Genomic DNA, 8,493 nt, shown 5'->3' with positions numbered 1-8,493 from the left:
GGAAAGAGAGCTTCTACAGGCAGGAATTCCAATTTCCAACTTCTCACTGCCTGTCAGAGTAGAGCTGATACACCTTCTGCTTCTGTTTCATCATACCTTTAGTGAGTGCATCTCAATGGAGACACTATATTTTCCAGGGCACATCTGTCTATCAAGGATTATAATTTACCTGTAGAAAAATCAATTGCCAGTAAAACTCTTCAAGTACCATCCGGAATTTAAAAATGTAACATATATTACTTTTCTTCCTGAACTTTCCCATAAAATATCAGCTTACTCAGTATTCTGTAGCAGGAAATTAATAAAACTTGTCCTAGTTGCTCTCAATTACAGCAATAAGATAACCTCATTTGGTCTTCATACACATTTAAAAATCAGGCTACAAATACAATACACAGTATTTCATAAATGAAGCAAATGTAATTACGGTGTGGGAGTGTGGTCTCAGGGACAATTGTACTTGGAACACAACTCCAAAAGGTAATAACAAAGATGGTCTCTAGGTTGCTTTTCACCCCAAATCCTCCAATCAAGGGCTGTATCACCTCCAGATCCACTCAGCATGGCATTAAGATCAATTTAACTTGCAAAGGCTCAAAACTGACATTTTAAGGGCTGAGGAAAACCAGGAGGCAGCAATGACCAAGTGATTCCCACTGCTTTGCAGAACTACAGGCTCTCTGTGTACAGAGATGCCCAAGTCTGAATCTAAGGGCTCTGGGAAACACAGTCCAGTGTGTGCTGCTTGCTGCTCCCTTCTCTGCTGACCCTCAGGTCAGGTGTTACAGCTATAAAACAAACCTATAAGATTGAGTACCAATTAGCACTGCCCTAATTATTAGTTATGAAATTCAATGCCCTATAATGTTTTATGCACTATAGTTTTCTAAGCTTCACTGATATACTGTGCTCTTCCCTCCTGAGAAAACTGTGACAACGTCTAGTGGGCTTTTCCTTGAGTGCTGGATGCCACCAGAGTTTCATTGCATAGACCTAAATTTCAGGTCTATGTTTTTTCTTATGGCAGCCTGAACAGCCTGGTCATGAGTGCAGCAGTCTGTGAAGGGATCTTGAACATCATCTGTCGCATGGTTAGTTCCCTCAGCCTCTCCCCAGAGAAAACTCTGTGCACGCTATTTGTTTTCCGAACGCATTGGGTTTTGTTCTTCAGAATAAAACTTTTGGCCTGATTTCTTATGGAAACAAAGCTCCTATAATCACTGTGGGAGAATGCAAACATCTGCCCACCATTGCATAATTTCTTAAATTAACCAGCATATCTCAGCAATCCCTGGTGTGAGGATGTGTGCACTCTGGCCTCCGTCTCAAATAAATGGAGAAAGGAAGTTTCTCCCATCGACAGCCAAAACAGTTTCAGAGCCACCTTCCTCTCCAGAGGAACCCAGAGCAGCTCTGCTCCCAAGTCAGGCAATGTACTGAAATGCCTGAAGCCCAGAGAGATTAATCTCAGCCTCAGTGTTGTATTTGTTTGCTGTGGTCACTTGAGCTGCTCAGGAATGGCATGTTTGTTTCTCTTTCCCCCTACAAGCAATTGCTGTGACTGATCACACAAATCACAGCAGTGATGTACACAACTGAAAACACAACTCAAAAGACATTTTTATACCAAGTTGTGTAATAGCAGGACAAAAGGATACTTCTAAGGACTAAAAAGATTTTTCAACCAGAAGTATTTGAGATAGAGAGTTAGGGATAAGACAGACGGGAGTAAGCAATTAAGTCCCCCAAAACCAGAAGGTATGATAAAATGTCTACTGGAGCTCATGCATGTTCTTTCAACCTTCCACCCAGGTATGCCAACATGTCTATAAAGCTCTGCTATGGATGGTCATTAGTCCAAAGCCTGGATCACAATTTTACCTATATAAAGGTAAATCTAGAAAATCTAGATATTTTCCTCCATAAGATGTCAAGAGAAGCTGGCCCAACCTGCTGAATCCCACCGTGGCTCATGGAAGGTTAATTGCACTCTGGCAGCTAAAGAAAGAAGCACTATAGAGAAGTCTTGTTTAGTACATTGCAAAGGATATGGGTTGTTTGCTCTGACATATGGTTTCAAGAGAGCTGTTTGGGTTTAGGAGCGATATACCTGTTTATTATATTGATAAATGACACATTTTTCCCACTTGATTTGTTGGGGACTGAGTGACCTGGCAGTAAAACTGACTTGATATTGCCACTTAACTCTTATTGATGTCTTTACTGGTTCACCTTTTATTTGCATAAATGAGAAACAGAAAGAAACCCTTATTCTTTAACAGAATCATATGGGATTCCCTGAGGAAGGTTGATGGATGTTGCAGACACACATCTCCCCAGGTACCAAACTGGTTACAACTTTTGTCCTCGCACTCTTAGAGACCCTGCTCAGTGACCCCTCGCCCCACGTTCAGCTAAGGCAGAGCTGACAGGCCAGCAGTGTTTGCTCAGCCACAGGTCTGTCACTTTAACACGTGAAGTGTGTGGGGAGGAACAAGTGAGAGAACACTAAATTATAATTTTTGTAATTAACTGCTAAAAAAATGTGACTCATAACTACAAACCTAAATATATATCTATGCTTATACATAGGCATTTTTATAAATTAAAAAAAAACCCCAACTGTGATACTTTCTTATGATGGAAGGCGCAAAAATATTTTTTCCTAAAAGGAAAAACCAGAAAGACTGCAAGCACTCACATGTCACAAGGTTGCAGCTTGGGGTTTTGTCTCACTATTGCAAAGATTAACAGCAATATTCCACAGCTACATTTCCCTTTACCATATCTTACAATAAAATAATAGTTAAAACAAAACAAAACTAAAACTAAGGACCGTTTTTTGTTGCTTAATTTCACACGGAGAAACCCCAGTGAATATATTAACATCACCTTCATATAAGTGAGACTTCCACCAGGAGGGGGTCTTTGACAGGGTCAAAACAAAAACTTCAGTCTGTCTTGGAAACCTGGTCACCACCATGAAATTCTGGTAGAAGACCCTTAATACTCCAGAATTTAAACCATTTCAGATTCAGATCCATAGTACCCACTTACATCTTTGCAAAAAAGTCTAGTGAAATTAAATGGAGGATTTTCCCTGTTCTCTGCACTCCACGATAGTGTTATATGTATACACTTCTGCTTAATTTTATCAAACAGTTCCAAAATCTGAAAAGAAATTACAAGTATCTTTTATAAGTCATAGGATTTTTCCTCATAAGGCATTTCTCTTCCTTTTGTTTATGTTTTTTGGGAGGAAACGTTGGTGGTACAAAAAAATGATACTGCCCAGAAACACCTACCCCAAAAGAGATGTTGCAAAACAACTAAAGAAATGAACACAACCACGAGGAGAAAGCTCTGCAAGGGGTCCCTGGTGGAAAGAAGTGAATGAGGTTCTACACACACAAACTCCTGATGACCAGAAATCTACTCTTTTAGAGGTTTTTTTTTCAGTTTGAGTCCTCTCATCTAGGAATCCTCTTTTTGTTTTATGCCAGCATTTGGAACAAGCTTATTGTTCCTCTTTGCCAGCAGCTGAAGTAGGATTCTGGGACCCAGGGAGGTTGGACTCTGCTAGTCCTGCACTCCTTGTGTTCCAAAGGTCACCTGGTTTAAAAATCAAACCAGGATTTGGAAAAAAAAACAACCAACAAAACCCACCAAAGAATACAACCCCGAAGTTTGTGCATGTCTTCCCATGAAATTAGCTTTTCTCTTGACCCATTTCTTTCTGTATGTGCGTCATGCACTTATGGGACAGGTGAGTAATGAGCATTGTGACCTACAAAAATAGCAGAAGGTAGGAAGAAAAAAACCCTGCAATTACTTTCAGATTTATAAAATATTAGTATTTATGGATAAACCAGAATGGAAAGGACTAGGCCAATATGGAAATTCTGGCTGTTTATAACTCCCATCCTTGGAAAGTTTGCAATGAGGTTAAAGAGATTTAGAAGACATGAGCATTCTCCCCCAGCCAGCTCACAAGCAGAAGCTGTCTCATGGATGGTGACAGGATGGCATGACCAGATTAATTATTTTAATATTCTCCACCAATTTGCTCAGTCCTTTTTGATGACACCCAACCATGTCAGGCACTGATTTATCAAGGGGAATGAAACCAGTGGACCCTTGCTTGTCCCCACTGTTTTCTTCTCCATTAAAAAAATCACCAAACTCACACAAAACACTGGATGGTGTAGAACATATTTCCCTCTCATCACAGGCAGTCTGACACACACCTGAACCCTCACAAACTGCATATCCCTGGGGTACCAGAGCCCCCTGGGCTCAGAGGTGCCTCCAAGACCTGCCAGTCAGACAGTGTGTCCCCCATGGCAGCAGATTGGCCTGGTGACTAAAACAACTGGCGACCAGTCAGGTCTCGGTCTCTCCAGCCTAAAATCCCTCCTAATTAATCTTCAAGTGAGAAGGAACAGCCACCCAACAGCAGAGCACCGTGAGTAGGACGCCAGCAGAATCTCAGTCTCCTATTTTGGAAGACATTTTGAATTATTAAAGAGCATAAACACCCACCCTCTCCAAACAGCCTGAGCAAAAAAAGAGCAGGAGAATATGGCTCACTTCAGTCTACACTGCAGCAAGGAGCTAGGATCCAGTCTAGTTTGGCTTGGTAACACCAAGAGAGATGTCACAGCAACAACTACATAAGCCCTCCCCCCACGTGCACAGCTTCATCCTGTAGTTGCCCTTTTGCTGTCTCCGTGGCCTTTGTTACTAAGCAGACTGGATTAAAGCCAACAGAGATGCACTGCACACCCCTCAGTGCCACACTGATGGCTCCTTGAAGGACCCAGTTGGTTTAGATAACCCAAAAGCAGACAGAGGAAGCACAGTGCATCTCAGCCAGGTACCAAAGAAAATCTGGACAGGCTGGAGGTAAGGCAGGAAAATAGGAATATTACAAATAATAAGGAGATGGTAAATTCTCCATGTCTCAACACCTCCAAACAAGACTGGATGTTTTCTAGAGTATTCCAGCAGTTCCATCCAGCTACCAGAGAATCATCTGACCCACAATGTATACTGGGAGCAGAAGCAGAGAATCCGACTGTCCTTCCTTGCCTTGAAAAATCCATAAAGCACATTATCAGTGCTCTTTGGGAAATCAACTTTCCTTAATCCCAGGGTACATGCTCTTTTGGACTTTTTTGTTTCTTTGTGTTTGTGTTTTTTACCTTTCATTCAAGGACCTACATGTGTATTACAAAAGAGCAGCACTCCACACTCATTTGAGTTAAGTAAAGATTACTCTAGAGGGCAACTAGCAGAGTATTTTCCACTGCAACCTGTGCATGCAGTTTGGTGAACATTTTTGCAAGTATTGTAGCAGAAGCAAATAAATGGCATGAATGAATATCTGTGGGAACAGTGGTACTCAAGCACATAATGCAAAACCTGAAGGAAAGCAAGTCTCAACTGCGTAGTTTTGCCTATTAGCCCTGGAGTTATATTTAGCCATGCAGAGAACCAAAAAAAAGACTTAAGCCTATTGTTTACTGCTCAGACGACAGCCTATTAAATTCGCCCTTGTTACTACAGCAATAGTACATATTTACAGGGATTGGGGCTGATTTTGATCAGCCATACCAAGCCATGCCTCAACCCATTTCATACTGATTAGAGCCTGGTCATATTTTAAGTGTCTATGAAATTATGCAAATGGAATCTGTACCAGAAAATCAGATTGCCAGATAATTGACCATTAATCTTTGATAAAAGTTTAAAAAAATTAAAGCAATCAGAAATCAGCTTAGCATACTGTCTCTTGGGCCTTATTTTGGTCTAGTAAGTCTGTACACTAAGCTGATTTCTGATTGCTTTAAGTTGTAAAAATTGCTTTTTAACCCACGGATATCAATGAGATTGCACCTGGTGTAAGTCAGGGCTGAATTTGATCCGCTGTGTGCCTTAATCACAGTATATTTTTGTTAAAACCCAGTATTTGTGTGGATCTGTGGATACTGATTTGTTCAAGCGCACGATAATCTCCCCCTAAGCCCGTCAGAATACAGCAGGTTAATAATGCTGTAAGTAGAATCCAATTTATTCATAAAACACCGGAACGCTTTAACCAAACTGTTCTTTTGTGGCAAACCCCCTCCCGCCTGGCTGCGGCAGACAAAGGCTCCTGCCGCAGCCGGTGGGAACGAGCAGGGCAGGATAACAATAGCAGGGCATCTGTCACACCGGCCATCGTCTGTCTGTCCACCCATCGGGCACCCGCTTCCCTCTCCACCCGCTGTTTTGCACAACCAGAGCCACCATCCTTCCCAATCCCGCAGTCCCTGGTACCTGCTCTGGGAACTAACTATCGTTCCACATCCATAACTGTTATTTTGATAAGTACCCCAACGTTTCTGGTGGCAGCAGGAGAGCGTAATCCTGTGACAACATTCCAGCCCATTAACATTATCTCTTAATTAGCATATATAGCACTTGCTGGGTGTTTATCGGAATTCAATGAGCACATGCTGTAAAACTTCCTTTCCTCTGTGACCAACAAAGTAAATAAAAATTCCACATGCTTTAGTAGGAAGTTAGATTACTTTGCAAAGTATTTTCTATTTAAAGACCCCTCGTGCAAACTGTTCTCATGAACTTTGGAAAACTCCACCGATTTCTGATCCCCTCTCTGTCAGCATCAGGAGCCCTTGCCAGGAATCACAGCTGTATCATGTTTTGTGTCACCTCAACACAGAGCAGAGATGATCTTACAGCCAAGGGCACTACAATCTGAGTATGAAAAGGAAGAGAGAGGGACAGAGGGACAGATATCAGCCCTAACGAGTAAAAAATAAAACCATACTGGCCAAAATGACAGAACCACCCAAACCACCACAAAGGGATTCAAGCAGAAGGGGATACCCAGGTTATCTCTGATTAAATTAGAAAGAGAGTGGTTTATTATGGAACTTTGATTTTTCATTAAGCTGGATTTTAGGATATTAACCAAATGTGCATGTACAATCCTGTGCTGCTCATCTGTATGCAGGGCCAGAAGGCTGTTCACAAGCGGGGGGGCACATCCTACTCTCCTCCCTTTTCTTATGAGGACTGGAGGCAGCTGGAAATAGTCACATGACAGAGCAGTAGTTGCTCACTTCTTCAGGCCATTTACTTTTGCCAAGCCCCACAATAAGTCCTCTTTTTTGTGTAGCCCCCCTCTGCACTCCTGCTCATAAACACAATTTCCAAGCTGGCAGGTACCACAGCTGGCTGTGCCTCCATCCTCATGGGGCAGGCACCCAATCTACACGAGTTACCCTTGGAAAAACACGTGCAGACTGCTGCGTATGGCCCTTCCACGATCCCTGGGAAGGGGAAAACCAGCCAACTTGCAATGCAGGCTTCAGATTCATGAAAATTAGAAGCTTTTGATAAAACTGTTGGTTAAGATAATTAATAAAGGGAACAGATGACTAAGAAAGAGGTCCATCATTAAATGTGCTCTATGATTCCTAGGAAATAAACCTTCCAGCATGCTTTAATTCAACCGAGAGCTTGTGGGCGCCACAGTGAAAACATAAAGCCAAAATCTATGCCCTGCATTACACAGGGGGCTAGTCTAGATGCTCATAACGTTTTTTTTTCCCCAGGATAATACAGTTGCTTTGCTGATGTGATGAAATTTTTGCAAGAAACAGAAGTCCAATGACCTTCAACTCTCAGGGACGTTGCAGTAAGAATATTGCAACAAGCTGGTAGGGATCCAATGTTATACTGTTGTTACAAATTTTATACTGCTGCTACAGCTGTACCCAAGGACTCCATCACACTTAATCAGCACCAGTAAACTGTGGTAGTGCTTCCATTCCCTGCCCCCACCTCGCTCCTGGCCTGCAGAGGCCAGAAAGCAACAAAAACTCCACTAAGTTATATTTGGGAGGAGCCACCCAAAACTTATGTCAGGTTAATAGGCATTTGTGTAAATCATTTGAGCTACTGCACATCAGCAACAGCTTTGAGAAAGATTTTTTTTTTTTTTATGCTTTAAAGTAGAAAGGTAGAGGGGTCCCAATTACTTCTTATAACAAAGCAGTTCAGTGACTCTTCAGGGTACCAGCCTCTCAAACAAATCCTGCAGTGATGGGGAATCCGTGCTGGGATTAATGTCTGGAGAGACACAGAAGGTGATGGGAGATGAACAGAAGTGGTGTGGAAACACAAAGGAGAGCTGGTCACTCCAGTGAGGAGTACTGCAGCAGTGACCAGTACAGAGCCACCTGACTCCATTAGTGGGTGCCATGGAATGGGTCAACAAATGCACAGGTATCAAAAATGAACTGAAAATATCAAGAGTCATTAGAGATCAATGGCTGATCTCCAGAAATGCTACAAAACACAGACACAGAAGGACAAGTCTGCAACTCCAAAGCAGAGGAGTCCTTATTACCTAGGAGTTGTTATTAGATTTCTGTCTATGTTTAAAACCATTTTTTAAAAGAATTGTAGCCTTACAGGCAT

Source organism: Corapipo altera, unplaced genomic scaffold (assembly GCF_003945725.1).
Source record: "Corapipo altera isolate COAL_440 unplaced genomic scaffold, ASM394572v1 99, whole genome shotgun sequence".
In the NCBI taxonomy this organism is placed as follows: domain Eukaryota; kingdom Metazoa; phylum Chordata; class Aves; order Passeriformes; family Pipridae; genus Corapipo; species Corapipo altera.
The sequence above is the reverse complement of the archived record's forward strand: the minus strand, read 5'-3'. Positions refer to the sequence as shown.